The 14,303-nt window shown below is 40.9% G+C and overlaps 1 protein-coding gene across 1 annotated transcript in view; it reads left to right on the forward strand.

Moving 5' to 3' along the window:
* Positions 1 to 94: 94 nt before the first annotated feature.
* Positions 95 to 14,303, forward strand: part of ec (echinus) — a 95,943-nt gene continuing 81,734 nt past the window's right edge. Inside the window, exon 1 of the mRNA XM_043416034.1 lies at positions 95 to 1,260. The gene's annotated coding sequence lies outside the window, so the exon portion shown is untranslated. The remainder of the gene's footprint in view (positions 1,261 to 14,303) is intronic.

Here is a 14,303-nt window from a genome sequence, read left to right on the forward strand (position 1 = left end):
TTTTAGAATCAACGTACACGATCCATGGAAGCTGGCAATGAAATAAAATGTTATTCGATAATTTTATTTTTGATCAATTTGTTTCTCCGTATGCTAGTGTTGATGATTTGTCTTTTCATGGTTCATTAAAGTAAACAAAGTTTGACGGGTTTGGCGCGACATGTTGATAAGAGGTTGAGAACCAGGTGTACAGCGGCGCGTTGTTTTTAGTCCAATAAGAAAGGCCCGCGCTCCGCGCTTCGTCGCCATCTTGCGCCCGGTCTCGCGGCTTTCCGAGGTTTACGAGTCGCGTGTGCTGTGTGTGCTGTGGCGGTGTACCGCGGTTCTCGTATCATACTTGGCAGTATACGCCGACTGTCGAGCCGTGACTGCCGCACTGCTGAGAGGCCGCCTGCACACGCGTTTGCACGCGGTTATACACAAACGTAAATAAAAAGTACGTTGATCCGTGATAGAAGATTCGTGATGTAGTTTTGAAAATTAATTATCAAAACACAAAAGCGATCTATTATTCGTGGTATTTTCATCGAATATTTCATCGGATTTATTAATTCTTGACTCAAATTGTCAGATGCGAATGATTGACAGTTCAAAACATGAGTTCCCGTGGATTTTTTCTCTATTTTTTTAACACTTTCGTAAAGAACGTAAAAAAGTCGTCGAATCACGCCGAATTTTCATTCCTAAAATCATTCAGTGTCACGTGACGCTAATGGGATTGCTGATAATTTCGACAACGATTTTGTCGTTCGTTAATTACGGTATTGACTTGAAAAGAAGTTGTCAGAGTGAAGTGTCAGTGATATATGTAGGGTCGGAGTGAAACTTTTCGTGTTTATCCGTAATTCCACTGACTATTTATTTATTCGATCAAAGTGACTCAAATGAAGTGAACATTCATTATTGGAATACAAATAATAACTGCGTACTGAAAAAAGCTCAAGCCAGGGTCACGGGCAGGTGTATATCTTTTTGAGCTTAAACTATCTTCTCAATCGTTCGGTACATTTCCCGTAAATTTTTTCTTGCTGAGCCTGTGCGCAAAACCGTTTTGACCCTCGGGTTTGTGACTCTCGTGTCAAAGACGTAGAAAGAGACTGCACTACGTGGAAGATAAAAAATAAAAACGCAGAAACACGAGACGTGCCAAGCCGGAAGCTTCGAAGGTCTCTCGAGCTCATAAGGCTCAGGATAATTCGAATTTCCGCTCATGCAGACACCTCTGAAACGGAAGACGGTGAGTGACCGAAAATATTTGAGGTACGAAATTTGCCAATTTGCCTGTACTCGTCGTTCTCACTATGAACGTTTTGTAGAAAGATTGCGCAACTCTAAATCAGCTGATTTTTGTTTCTTTTTTAAATATTTCAATACAATAATAAAGTTTTTCGATTTCCATTCAGTTTTCACTTCAATATTAATAAACAATAATCATTGAATTCCTCACGTAAAACTGTACGAAAAATCGTACATTTGTTATAATATTTTGAATGTTTATTCGAAGTTAAAATATCTGTCATTGGGGACATTTCGACAGTTTATGAATACTGACAATAAATATTTATGAAAAATTAATCGATTCGTGTTCAACGACACGACGGCTCTAAACTATTTCCATCTCGACAATCACGTGACTCGCTGGGTTACAAAAGCTTCTTCAGAGTTATGAAAATTTCATCGATGAAACATGCCTTTGGCAGAAATTATCGGATAGAAAGATGAAAATACCGAGAAATCCGTAGGCCTCCGAAAAATCGTTGTTTACGTATAAAAAATGGGGAAAAAACGTAAAATTGTTTTCGCTTTTTTTTCGGTTCTTGATGACCGAATCTCTTTGATTTTGAATTTCGAACGCCTGCAGCGGTAAGAAACTCGGAAACGAGGGTCGGAATAATTAAACTTGACATTTAGAATTTCCTCAACGGTTTAAAAATAAAAAATATTTTCCCTGTAGAATTATAAGCGATTCCTCCGAGATTAATCTGACTCGAATCGTTAAATATGATTTCAACGTACTAATATCGTAAAGTAGAAACGAGTTTTTCTAAATTAAATTTATTGAAAGCAGCAGACGATTTTCCTCGAATTCATCGTTCCAAAATCTGAATTTTACGATTTATTTAATCAATGCTTCGAGTTTTGATGGAACTGTGCCTCCCGCAGGCCAAATTGGAAGTCTTTTCAAGTGTGTATTTCTGGCAGCGATAAACAACGAGTCCATTGACGCGTGCTACAAATAACGATTAAAAATCCGTGGATCTATAAACTCAGCAGAAATCTGCGTTTAAGCAAATTTTCGATTAACCGAGACTCGGCGTTACGATTTTTAACCCTACACCTCATGTGTCTTTTTTCATACCCTCAACCTCATGACCGGGGTTTGAACACACCCCACTCTTTTTCTGCTTATTAATCCGGTCCTACGATGCTAAACTGACTTTATCCTACACCATTTTCTTCGTTTTTTTATAACGAAAAGAATGATGTACGATAAAACTAATTTCAATTGAATTTATATATAAAAAAATCCGTCGATAATCAGTCGATAATGTCGCTTGTTAGGATGGGAGCGTAGTTTGAAGTTCGCGTGGGGTGTGCTCACACCCCAGTCATGCGTTCTAGGGTTAATTATAAAAATCGAAGCTCCGTTGACGGAACGTTGAAAAATTTCAATAACTCGATCGTTTTTAATCGACGTTGAACAACTTTGCGAAATATTCACAAATAGCAGTTGGAAAGTGCTAATTAACCACATGAAAAGCCATTGATTTTTCACATTAGCATGAAAAAATGAAAAAATCGAGTGTATTTCGGTGCCGAGTTTTCCTCGAACTTTTGCTTCCGGTTCTGGTTTGACGGACGCAGTGATTTGACGAACCGGTTGGGGGAAAGCTAACGGTTAAACGAGATTTACGAGCAGCACGCGCATTTTCAGCGTGTGACAGTCTTTCAGACGTCGAGCTCTCGTCACTTTTCCGGACGATCCGAGCAAAGTGATGGAAAAATAAAGAAAAAACTCAGATGACAGACGAAATGACGCTGAAGTTTCCAACGTTGGAGTCCAACGAAATGATCTAAAAAAACTCTCAAATAATTCCAGTAAATCTCCAATTTTGTTCCCTGCCGAATTTCCAATTCGTAATTTTTTAAGCAACATCAATCATTCGTAAAATAATAAAATAATGAATTATAAATTTGTTTTTTCGTTCATTCCGTTGAACTCCAACGTTGCAAACTTCAGCGTCGTCAGACGAACGTGAGTCAATATAATTGTCGATCTTGGCATTCTCATATTTATTTTCTCCCGATGCTTTCCATACTACACTCGCAAGCCATAATGACGAATTTCGAATCAAGTAGGCGTGACAATGCTCAATCATAGCTGAGAGAATCGATCGAGACTCGGCTCTCGTAGCTCCTCAAAGTTTCCATGCTTCCCGCCTCTTCGACGTCCCGTGAAGATTTCTCCGTTCCCCCGCGAGCAACGCAGAGTCGTTTATTTACAGAGCATAAAGCACGTGCCCGCGGGACGAGGAACTTTGCCAAAAATCTTGGCAAAAGCATTGACAAAATAAAATAAATTTCGGATCACATATCCGGTCGAAACGGAATTGGATTCAATATTTTCGGGAGAAGTCCCTTGTGACGCGATAATCGATCGACACGCGGGGCGGACCAGTCCGCGAAGCTATTCTTGGACTCGTGCCATGTAAATAAATACGGGATAAATTAATGTCGCAAGATCGAGTGACCTTCCGTTTCATCAATTTTCTCTCATTTCCGCGCAAGCTTAACGAGCGATTTTAATGGGAAGCATTATAATTAATTAGTTTTTGATAGACGACACGGGAATTACGATCCGTACATTTATCAGTTGTCGCTCTTAATTGGAACGAGAATTGCAATGTCACGGTCAACCAATTCCTGATAAATATGCCTCAACTCTCTTCCAAGGAGGAGAAAATTAATCATTCCGTGCATGCAAATCATGCGGTGTTTGCCTTTCGGAATGAGAATTCTATCAAATCTGCGCGGAATTGAAGTTGATCGATTTTTTATATTTCGCAACGATGACAAATATTTTTTCACGATAATCACTAAGTAATTTTCAGGAGAAAAATGCAATTGCAATCGCGAATCACCAAAAATAGTTTGATCTAAGAAAATTTTGGCAACGAATCGTGACGCGCACGAGCGCAATTTGTTGGCTTTTTCAAACGATTCTTTTTCGGATTTGAATCGAGGGTGAATATGCTCGTTTTAATTCAGGACTTTTGTTTCAATCCCTCCCCCAATTCGAGGCCACAAAAAAATTTTTGTTGGCCCAGTAAATTTGTTGTCCCCGGTGCAGATTCTAGAAACTGAATTAAAGATGATGACCTCGACGATAGTCAAAAGATGCTGGCTTTTTTTTTGTCAAACACGACGATAATAAAGTCATGAATTTGCAGTTTCTTTTGAGCATAATTTAGGTACGGCATGCTGTAATTCGTGGATCGTTTAAACGCAGAAATTTCAAACTTATAATCACACGTGTCCAGATAGATTAAATTGGATAGGTGAGCGGTGCTTCCCGGTGCTACGTCCCTCGAACAGAGCTATGATAATTAACTCGCGTGTACGCGCAGCGGTAAAGTCGACGAAGAGTGCCTGCAGCCAAGAGAGCAAATAAAAAAATCGGAAAAAACGCGAGTGTCTCTCGCTCCCAGTTTTATAAGCGTGAGTTTTTTCTACTCGTTTTTTATCTCGCTATTGCTCGCTCAACGTCTTAAGACGATTTTTGAGAGTGCGGACGAGAGGATCTTGAGACTTGGTTGCCCGGAGCGTGGGTCTCGCAAAACCCACGCTTCCCCATTGTAACGTAAGCAGCATGAGCCCGGTGTCTCTGCCAAACAATGCCACGCCACAGGCTTCGGATCCGACTACGAATTAGCATTTTTGACAACCTTCTCGTTGTCTTGCGTCGTGCTCATTCTATTCAGCGACGCTCCGTCAATCAAAAGCATCGAATTTTTACGGTATCAGAAATATCACCGCGGGAAAACCAATCAAATTTTCAGATACGGAATCGTCCCGGAACGATGATAACGCGAAATCATTGGACGGGCACAGAAAATGTGCTGATTCAATGAAATTTTTTAGTTCCACCAACGAATTAAATCTGTCGATTCAACAAAACTTTTATTGATCCAACGACATTTATTTGAGCCAATAAAATTCGGGCTCGAATCAGTCAGTGCGATGAGCAAATTTTATTGATGTCACGACGTTTAAGGCGTTCGTTACATATTGTGCCAAGCATCGCGATGCTGCTTTCACGACAACGTTTTTCGCGCACCTCCTTTGCAGCAAAATGTTGACGGCGAGGGAAGAAGATAGAAAAAGTTTTGTAGACTCTGAATTTTTTCGTTATTTTTTTCTAACGGGATTGCGTAGAAAAATAAAGCACGACGCAGAGTGTCCCCTTTCGGGCCACGGCACTACAAAAAGCGAATAAATCGCTCGCAATCGTGTAGCGAAGCAAGTGTGAACAGAGCTTTAAACTATTTTTTCACGCGGCTCTAAACACGGAGATTTTATCATATGCCGACGACAGATCGATATCGCGATAAGCTCTGCTCGATAGGGGCTGTGCGATGGCGCAGAAATTGAAATTCTCGACGGGGTCTCAACGAAATTGGAATTTCAGGGCTCTTGATCGTTTAATTATCTACTTTACTGCGTATCTCTATTTACTTATTCTTTCCTTACCCATTATTCCCCTCGTCGTTTTTATTCCTTTTCGTCGATTAAAGAGGAACTCGGGAGACGCTCGCATCGGCATGAAAATTTCGTGGCCCCCAAGTGTCGTCAAGGGAATGCAGAATCTCCCTCAATTTTTTCCTTTTTTCGAAACGGAAACGTCAATATTTGCACTCGTTCGCGCAAATGCTTTTTTTGCAAAGTACCTTGTAGTCACGAAAAACCGGAATTATTGGAAACTGTCAACAAAGTAAAATTTCCTCGACACTTTTGGTGGAATGCAGTATTTTAAGGAACTCCCTAGACAATTATTATATATGACAAGGTCCAAAAGAAAATGTTTGGAAAAAATAATTGAACGTCCGGAAAACGACTTTTGAGGTGTGTGCGCTCCTCTCTAATTTTAGACGTACTTATCGCCGCGTCTGAGATCTTTGGACCCACTTTGCTTACCCAGTCGCGATGGGGGACAATGTTGAATCACTCCGCCGGTGTCGCGCATACGCATCGAAGGGACTTCGAGTAGACCAAAGACCGCGGACTCTTTACTCACCCCGGCAAGCCCGTGGGCTAAACAGTCCGAGCGGCCAATGTGTACGTGCGTGTGCGTGAATGAATGCGGAGATATATGCAAACTCGTGTATACCGTGAATATTCTTTAGTACTGCACCGGGAGAGGCTGCGAGAGCAGCTTCTTGGCCGGGAGACGGCCACCCACGTTTTCATTCCGTTCGTGTCCTTCCCCTTTGCCGTGTAGTATATTTACCACAATATCTATGGGGTGTAACTTTGCTTTTTTCGATTTCTTTAACACACTCTTTAATATTCTATTATAGTCAGTTTTTTCGTGCTGAAGGATCTGGAGAGAGGCGCACTTTTCATCATCGCTTCTGAAGCATTCAAACAAGATGAAAATCTCGATTATTCTGGCTGAAGAATGTTGAACGAGTTCTAAAAAATTGCATTCCGCGTTCATAAATTTGTTTAAGGTAACTCCTGTACTGCATGCGCTAGTCAAATTAGTGCTAAATTTTCAAAACGCTTTTAGACCAAGTTCAACGTACCGATTAAACTTATCGCTAGTAGATATATGTATTCAAGCATATTTTATTAACGTGAAAAAATATTTAAAATGATAGTTTTTCAAAACTATCAACTGATGGATGCAAATTTCCATGGTGACGCATTTTCACAGGTATTTTTCAAATAATCATCTGTATTTTTTAACCGATTTTATTGCACCAAGTCTCATGTTGCTCCTCAACTGATCCTCTACGAATTCACCGCGTAGATTTTCCTTTGAACTCATTCCTTCAGAAATTATGAATGAAAAAGTTTTTTCACTTAACGAACAATTAGCTGCAACAGTGAAACGATCAAGTTAAAGAAACAACTACATATGATGGATTCGTAGAGGACCAGTTGACGAACAAAACGAGACTTGTTGTAATAAAATCGATGAAAAAACGGAGATAATTTTTTGAAAAATACCAGTGAAAATGTGTCAGCGTGGAAATTTGCATTTATCAGTTGATGCTTTCGCAAAACTAGCGTTTTCAATATTTTTACATCTTACTAAGATATATGCTGTAATAGAAATCCACTAACAATACATTTAATGGGTACGTTAAACTTGGTCTAAAAGCGTTTTGAAAATTTATCACTCATTTGACTAGCATGCAGTACAAGAGTTACCTTACCTTTCTGATTATGGGTGATCGGAATCCGTGCGATTGATCGGGACTTCCGGCAACCTTCCGGATGCTCAAGTCCAAATGAAAAATTGGACGGAAAAAACTTTTCGAGTTTTTCAAGCGGCTAAATTTCTGCACCAATTAATTCTCGTCGCTCTTTTTTCATCGACACATCCCCGGCTCTGTAGAATTCAGGAACTGTCGATAGGAATGAGTTTACTTTGAGGAGACATTGTTAAAAATGACGAGGAACTTGGCATGAAAAAATGCCAGCAAATTGGCCCGTCGCGCCTTGTCTTCGGTTATTGGAGCGGACTTTTTCAACGTTCTTCTTCGTCGCTCTCGAAGTTCTTTTCATACTCGAGTCCCGTTCGTTTATTTTGTCATCTTTCGTAGTATAACCAGTTGAAAGCTTGATTCCGAGCTTTTCCTGCAGTATATATTTTCCGTTACGCTATTCCAGCGTGTATTTTAATGGAAGCAGTGACATTTGTGAATCTCATTAGTCGATTCTTAGGCGACTGTCTCGTCTCGTAGTTATCCAAGCTTTTATCAAATGAAAATCCTGATAACTCGTTAAAAGTTTCGCATCTCGAGGCATCTCGAAACGAACCGCGGTACACTCGCACTGAAATACGCGATTTGCGGCCCGGATGATAAGTGCAATGATCGCGAGAAAACGTGGTTGTCAATCGTTGCGAACAGGTCCGACCAAAGTAGTTTCCATTTTCTCTCAAAGGACAATATGTCGTTAAAAAAGAATTACACAAGAAGCCCTCGAACCAATGATTTTTTATGAGCGCAGCAATAAAGTGTGGGAACTTTCTTTCTCGAGGAATGATTTAAATTCGAAAATTCAGAGCGAGCTGTTCAACGATTATTTTTAATTGTATCCCATCCCATCCCATTTTGACTGCGTTACATTCGACTGCTGATGAGAATATTACAGTCGATGGGAACATTGGAAAAATGCTGGACGTTTAAATGACTCTGAAATTAGGAGAACTCTCGGCATCGCAATTATCGCGATCGCGTGGGAATGATGGTTATTTTCATTTTGTTGGTACCAACAATCGTCAGGATAATTGCCAATCGGTTCTTCCATAATTGAATCATTTCGTTGGAATAATTGCTATGATCGAATAATTGTCATTTTAATGACTCTTCGAAGGGCTTTTCCCCTTTTTCCTCGCAGTTGATTGTTGATAATGAAATTATTACGATAACTCATCAATTAGTCGATCCCCAATGCTGGGACTGACGAGCTGTTTTAATTTATTGTTGAATATCGTTAATTTATAGTATCGTCGTTGCTTGTTACCTCATCGGTTATTTTCAATTTCATTGCATCCATATCCCCACCGTTTTTCTTATGTCTACGTATAAACTTCCCTCCGTTTCCACTTGTTCAAATATTTTCGCAGCTCCGGCCCCCGAAAGCTACTAGAGTACGCCCAGCTGTTTTTCTTTCTCTGCACTTGTGCACACATTATCGGACGATCGTTCGCGCGCTTTGCGGAGAAGATCTCTTGGTGCTGGTGCATGGTTAATGAATTGAAAAAGGTTATATAAGGAGGTTAGAAACATCGGGGAAGAACGAGGTCAGCCGGAGTTTCGATTATTCGATTGAAATTCGAAAATCAAAGTGCGCGAACGGCTTTTACGTGGAAAATTGAAGAATTTTTATTTTCGACGCGCAAACTCAGCTACGGCGTACAAATTTTGGATGAAAAAATGGTCGCATATTTTTTGTCATACGAATTCTTGTTATCGTTTCATTCTTGTAATCGTTCAGTCGATCAATGAAATTAAAGCCTGTCGGTTTTCGTCCCAAACGAAGAAATTTTTCACGAAAATTCAAAAAATAAACTTTTATCGTCCACGAGTAATGAACGGAGGTAAAAGTAGCTTCTCGGTTATGACGCGCGTCACGGACGCTTAAAAATATTTCCACTCGACGCGACTTGGTCAAGGCGTTTTGCCAAATACCGGTTCGCAAGTTTTCACTATTTTTTCACGGATTCGGGCAGATCTAACGCGACGTTGAGCCTCATTTTTTGAAAAGAATCGTCATAAATCCTCAGAAATTCAATAAATTTGAAGATTCTGAAATAAGTGGTGAGAGGATGCTCGATGCATTCTGACGACGCGAACGCCTCGTGTACGGATAAATTTACCAGTCGAGATTCGAGCGGTTAAATTTCGTCGAACTCCCAGCATGCAAAATGCCTGAAAAATGTCTTAGGCATCGGTAGAGCTTCGTTTATGTTTCGTTTACTCGCTCGATCGCTCGAGTACACGCTCATGCGTAGGTTCGTATTGCGATTCATGTGTATATACAGAGCCACACGCACAAGAAATTCGTACGTGATAATTCTCTTTTGTAGCTTAGGCCAGCAGATATGGGCATGTGTATATGACGCTTGTGTACAGCATGGAGTCAAGTTATCGTCTTATAACATTTCACATGGATGAGCGCGTGTGTGTTGGCACATGTACTCCTCGTAGTACACGTTTAAAGACTGAAGGTGTGTGGACAGTTCAACGACTTCCTGTTCTTGCAACCGGAGGCCCCGCACAGCTTCTTCGTTTGAACGCGCGTAAATTCATATTTTCTCCTCTTTCCAAACAAATAAATCTGTCGTTCGCTTTTCAACGTTATACGGACCACCACCTCGATTTATCGACAAACGTGCGGATGACGTTGATTCGAAAAACTTGACGCTTCGTTCGCTCGCGGCTCCGCAACGTCATCGACGCGGCTGAGCGATATTCGCTGCAAGCATGTGTTGAAGGGTCTACGCTAATAAGAATTTTCAAAAAATCGATTTTTTGAATGAGGGCGCTAAAAATATGTTTTTTTTTTCTTTTTTCTTTTTTTGTATATTTTAAGAGTACTTTTTAGGCCTGACACTTTTTATAGTCTTTTTTTAAGATTTGGAGCATATTTTCCGTCGCAGAATTCGCGGCCCTCGAAGAAGACTGTGACAAAAAATTGCGCTCGTCAATCGAATAGAAATGAGAAAGATTGCAAATAATTAGAAACTTTGAAAAAATGAAAATCGTGAAAAAATTTGGAAATTTTTGAAGCTTCATTGATAGAACGATGGTCTGGCTCCGACCCCGTTCTAGATCAGCGGCGAAACCATCGTATTCTGTCCCACCAACAACGAACGTCTGAGATTCTTCAACGTCGCGATGCAAGAAAGCGGGATGGTTACTGCCGAAAATTTGAAGATACTGAAAATTGTTGCTACGGTCTCTTTGAGGCAGCAGAACTGAGGGTAATTGTAAAGTATCATCAAAGTGATCCACACTGGGACCATCGTGACGTAATATCCGATGGTGAGAGTGACTGAAACAAAAAAAAACAATCTTCACAGTCTCCACATTCAGTTTTCGTAATTTCGAGTGAATGATTCGCAAACAGATCGAAATCTGCTGGAGCTTTTTCCGTGAAAGATTCGACGGAATCGGTTAACTGGTTTTCTACTGAAATCCGGCTAAAGATTATTGAGCGAATCGAATATACGAAAATCGTTATGATTGAGATTTTCGATGGAACAAAACGAATTGCATTTGCCCCACAATATTCGTCAGGAATAAAGAGTCAAACTCATGATGAAACTTACTCAACAGTCGAACGCTCTCCAAATCCTCGGAGCTCCATTTGGTGTAAATAACCTGTCGATTTTCGAAGAGTTCGAAGGCGATCATGAGTTCGAGGCCGACAATAATGATCGTTGGGAACACCAAGCATATTCCGGTAGACCAATAGAACACGGATCTGAAGTTTTTCATCATGATACAGTTGTCAAGATGGAATTCCAGTACCGATACCACCGAAGCGAAAAACCAAATGAGCAGAACCGCCTTAACGGCTGTCACGGCTCTGGCAGCGGTCGCGTGCCACACCGAGTCCATGCGACAGAAGGCGATGAATCTGTCGAGGGCCAACGTGACGAGTGTCAACGAATACGAGTGCAAGCAGACCCTCATGATGAGACCATTACGATAATTGTGAAACTCGGATTCAATGTGGAACCACTTTCTGAGCACGTTTCCGACGACGATGAGGAGAATCGCGAAGGACAGAATCGTCATACTCAGCACGTAACAACCGACGGGATTGTGCAATCGCCGTTTCGACAGTATGGCGATGAGAATAGCGGAGTTTAGGATGGAGCCGAGAGGAAGAACCGTCAAATCGGTGATCGAGAGAATCGACAGCTTGGGCGGACCGTGACCCTGCCGGTTTTCAACGAGTTCGCTCGAGGAAGTCGCGTTTGTTGTCGCGTTTTTTAAAACTGCGTTCGCCATCGAATTTTGACACTTTCGTATCGTTCGTTATGTTCCAATCCACTGGGAAGAGGCTTCGAGAGACAAATTAATGGTGATGAAAATGCACGAGGTTTCACCTCCTCTCGATACGAAGGAACTGTCGAGTTCTGTGTGTTAACTCACTGAGCCTGGCGATCGAGTAACTCGCCAGGTTTGCCCCGTTTTTCTCATTACCTCGTGGGAATCGTTGCTAGACTACGTGTGCGGAATAGACACCTCGTCGCTTTCATTACAAGACGCAGGTTGACTCTCACGAAGGGCTGGTCATTCCTGATGCGCGAGAGAGCTTCTCGTTAGTGAAAATGCGAGTTTAACACGCGATACGAATTCATTTAGCCTAAGCGTAGGAGTGTCTCTCTTGCGATACCGGAATTTCATAATTTATTCGATCCTATCTCATATTATTTCATATTTATTCATTATATTTAACGAAACTGAACTTGCTCAAAGCTCACTCCCAAGCTCTCTTCTCAATTTTTTTCTCATAAAAAATTATTTATTACTCGTTTTTTGGGGAAGACTTTTCTCATCTTTATGAAAAATTCAACTCGTATAATTGCGAGTTGAGACTCCGACGCTACAAATACGAAAAATTAGAGTCACGCAATACCGGAAAATCTTTATATCGAAATTACTAGACGAAAGAAAAACTGAAAAAGTTGATGAAAAAAAATTGTCAAAAAAGTGCTGCCTCCCGAGCAACTGTTTCGTGTTTAAATTCATTTTTCCTCTCGAGTCCGATCAATCGCGGACGCTCCAATGATCGTTCCAACTCCAAAAACACGAATGTTAGCTTCGAACCGCAATCCTCTCCAATCTTCTCCAAAATGCTGACATTCAGTGAGCTTCGTGAAATATCCTGAGACGTCAACGCTTTTGTGTTGCCAAGAAAGTGTCCGGATGAAAATGTGATATTAGTTCGGAAGGATCAGGATGCTGAAGGCATCGAAATTGAGCAATTATTCCTGGGAGATGATACTCGGATATAATTTACGTAATGAAGTATAATTTAAGATTTTCAGACTCCGGCAAAACGTTGCAATGATTATACGTATCGCGCGTACTGAAGGAAAAAGCGTGGTTAAAAAGCATGGAAAAAATGGTCTGAGGCGTATAAATCACGATTCATCGCTCGTATTTATCGGCAGGGGAAGACAGCACGGGAAGAATTTTAGTGCCAATACATTTTTCGAGGCTCGCAATGCAGTAACTCGAACCATAAACGCGAAAGGGAATAAGAGGCGAAGAGAGAGAGAGAGAGAGAGATCGTGAAAAAGAGGGAAAAGGAGAATGAACGAACGCGACGGAGACAGGGATGCAGCAGCCTTGGCAAATTGCCATCCTCCAAATATCGGCTCTGCATCAACGAGAAAATATAGTATTCCGCTTCCCACATACATTCTCCCCTTATTTCTCACTCCCATATGCTTTAAATACTGCGCTTGATGGATTTATTTGGAGCTTACAAACTTTTCGATCACGAGCGCCGCACTTCTTTCGTCGTTTTACTCGGTCCTCGTTTACCGTGTCCCAATATTCGATGCAGCTGAAGAATTTTCTTCGAGAGGCTCCCCCGCGCGTGATGCAGCCGGTTCGGCGAGGCAATATCGACTCCGAAATCATAAATTCCATCACATTCCCGATCAAATTGACATTATTTCGGATTTATCGAGAGCCCGTTGGAATCCATTTGTTTTAATGGCCAAATTCGTATGCTCATCGATCCTCTCAGTTTTGCAAAATTCTCCATTTGAAACGGAAGCTCTGATTTCGTTTTTATATTCGCTACAAATACATATGCGAACAGTGAAAAGATTGTTCGTTTGCAGTAAATTCTCCCACACGAATCCACTGGATCTCTTTGAATAATGAACGAATATTGTCATTGCGCTGGTTTTCTTTCTCTCACTGGAATGCTCCAATTATCGAGTCAGTTTTCAAGGCGCTCTTGGGAATGAGGTAAATACGCGAGGCGCTTGAATTTTCATTCCTCCGGCTCGTTAATCCTCGAAATGGAGTAAATACGGTTGCAGAGCTTTGGAGGACCTTCCGGGTATGGCCTCACTCCGAAGTGCACTTCACTTATTTTTCATTCTGCTAATTGCCATATTGTTCTTTCGAACGTCCAATGGTAATGATATTCCATTGGAAATTATTATTCCGTAAGCTGTGTAAAATCCGGACGTGTTTTTATACGAATCCTCGAAATGTTAAACTCTGCAAAAATATAATGGTCAGCAAATAAATGTCAAAAGAGTGTGAACAACAATTGGCAATATTTATTCTTTGCTCGTTGTCCGAAGATCGACGAAATAAAAGCGAGTATCTTTCTCTCTTCCGAAAAATCATTTGTTTTGTCTTTACTCAGAGTGATTGTTACTCAAACCTTCGACAGGATGAAGAGCTGAGAATTTTTTTTGTCAAGTTATCACCTCGTGTCTCCGTGTACGAAAACGTCAATATTATTCAATGCCTCGGACGTTTGTGCATGGCTTCGGAATCTTCTTATTTTCACATGCTCATTGC

This window comes from Venturia canescens, chromosome 4, assembly GCF_019457755.1.
Source record: "Venturia canescens isolate UGA chromosome 4, ASM1945775v1, whole genome shotgun sequence".
NCBI lineage: Eukaryota > Metazoa > Arthropoda > Insecta > Hymenoptera > Ichneumonidae > Venturia > Venturia canescens.